The sequence below is a fragment of the Populus nigra genome, chromosome 2 (assembly GCF_951802175.1).
Source record: "Populus nigra chromosome 2, ddPopNigr1.1, whole genome shotgun sequence".
In the NCBI taxonomy this organism is placed as follows: Eukaryota; Viridiplantae; Streptophyta; class Magnoliopsida; order Malpighiales; family Salicaceae; genus Populus; species Populus nigra.
Window position 1 is genome coordinate 14,517,977 of NC_084853.1, and position 2,500 is coordinate 14,520,476.

Here is a 2,500-nt window from a genome sequence, read left to right on the forward strand (position 1 = left end):
GACTGTCCAGGCCAGGCAGGAAAATTCGTCGAGGGGACACGCTGACGAAACAGCGCTGGTTCAGACACGGTGGGCGCAGTGTTGGAATCGGCAGCGCCGAGAAAATCGGCAAAGTCGGCAGAATCGGCAGCAGGTGCTGGCGATGAGTCAGGACGGACTGGATAGTCCAAGGCTCGATGAGAAAGACCGCTGGTTTAGACACTGGGGCAGTGGCAGCCCGCGGGGCAGTGTCGGCAGATTCGGCAGCAGTGTCTGCCGATTCGGCAGCGTTGGCTTGTTGGCGCGGGGGGCCGATTCGAGTGGGGACTTGGGCAGCGGGCAGTGAAAGCAAGAGTTTCCCCGATGCTGCCGGGAAAAACGCTCCCCGGGATGGCCGGGTGAGATGACCCGGCGGCCCGCGACGGGTCATTCAATTCCATGCCCCGTCAACATAACTCCCGATGTACTGTTTGCTTTTTCGGAAGAAGAGATCCATCCCCCCATCCTCGGCCAGCCAAAAACGCTCCAATTAATGGCCGGGTGAGATGACCCGGAGGCCCGCGACGCGTCATTCAAATCACTGCCCTATCGGCTACAACTGCTGATGGGTGGGATTAGAGGCCTGCCATGGTGGTGAGGGGCGGCGAGGACCGTGAAAGCTAGAGTTTTTCAGAGGCTGCCGGGAAAAAGGCCCCTCGGGTGGCGGGGTGCGAGGACCAGGCGCGTCATTCAATTCTCTTCCCTATCAACTTGGCTCCCGTTGGCGGGATTGGAGGCCTACTGTTTGTTACAGGGCTAAAATCGTCAGGGGAAGAGCTGACGAAACAATGCTGGTTTGGATGCAGGGGGTAGTGTTGGAATCGGCAGCGCGGACAAAATCGGCAAAGTCGACAAAAAAGACTGTTGGTCTGGACATCGGGGCAGCGGCAGCCATGCCGACAGGGGGGGAAATCGGCAGCACAGATTTGTGCAGCTGCAGGTTCGTCGGGGAAATCGGCAGCGCAGATTTTTCGATGAACATGGGCTGGAAGATGGACTGTCCAGGCCAGGCAGGGAAATTCGTCAAGGGGACACGCTGACGAAACAGCGCTGGTTCAGGCACGGCGGGCAGTGTTGGAATCGGCAGCGCCGACGAAATCGGCAAAGTCGGCAGAATCGGCAGCGGGTGCTGGCGATGAGTCTGGACGATTTATAGTCCAGGGCTTGATGGAAAAGACTGTTGGTCCAGACAATGGGGCAGTGGCAGCGCGGATTTGTGCAGCTGCAGGTTCGTCGGGGAAAATCGGCAGCGCAGATTTTTCGACGAACAGGGGCTGGGCGCTGGACTGGCCGGGCCAGGCAGGAAAATTCGTCAGGGGGGCACGCTGACGAAAACAGGGGCTGCGGAGTGGAAAATCGGCAGCGCAGATTTTTCGACGAACAGGGGCTGGACCGGCCGGGCCAGGCAGGAAAATTCGTCAGGGGGGCACGCTGACGAAAAGAGGGGCTGCCGCGTGGAAAATCGGCAGCGCAGATTTTTCGACGAACAGGGGCTGGACGCTGGACTGGGCCAGGCAGGAAAATTCGTCAGGGGGCACGCTGACGAAAAGAGGGGCTGCCGCGTGGAAAATCGGCAGCGCAGATTTTTCGACGAACATTCGTCAGGGGGGCACGCTGACGAAAAGAGGGGCTGCCGCGTGGAAAATCGGCAGCGCAGATTTTTCGACGAACATTCGTCAGGGGGGCACGCTGAGGAAAACAGGGGCTGCCGCGTGGAAAATCGGCAGCGCAGATTTTTCGACGAACAGGGGCTGGATGCTGGACCGGCCGGGCCAGGCAGGAAAATTCGTCAGGGGGGCACGCTGACGAAAAGAGGGGCTGCCGCGTGGAAAATCGGCAGCGCAGATTTTTCGACGAACAGGGGCTGGACTGGCCGGGCCAGGCAGGAAAATTCGTCAGGGGGGCACGCTGACGAAAAGAGGGGCTGCCGCGTGGAAAATCGGCAGCGCAGATTTTTCGACGAACAGGGGCTGGACGCTGGACTGGGCCAGGCAGGAAAATTCGTCAGGGGGGCACGCTGACGAAAACAGGGGCTGCCGCGTGGAATGGCAGCCTACACGCAGATGCGAATTCGGCAGCGCACGATGGCTTGAGCAGGTCATGGGTTCGACTTGGCGCGATCTGAAACCTGGACGAGGGACTGTCGACGCTGGACGAGCCAGCGCGGTGGCCTGTCGTGCCCCGTTCAGGGGGGGCCTGCCGCGGAGACAGCCCTCGCGGGCTCGACAGCGCAGGCCAGCGTCCCCGACGTCGCTGGCCGCGGCAGGCGAGCTGCCGGGGTTCCCGCATTCCTACAAGAAAACGTCGTGCTTTCCACATGAAACCAATCCAGTAAAATCAGCCATATTTTTATGAGGCTGCCCACTGAATTTGGGGTCATTCCGGGCCGGTTCCTAGTTTTGCGGATTTACTCGATTTCTAATGGTAGGAAAATTAAAACAAATACTTCCCGACCTCGAAAAATTCTGGGAAAATTAATGAA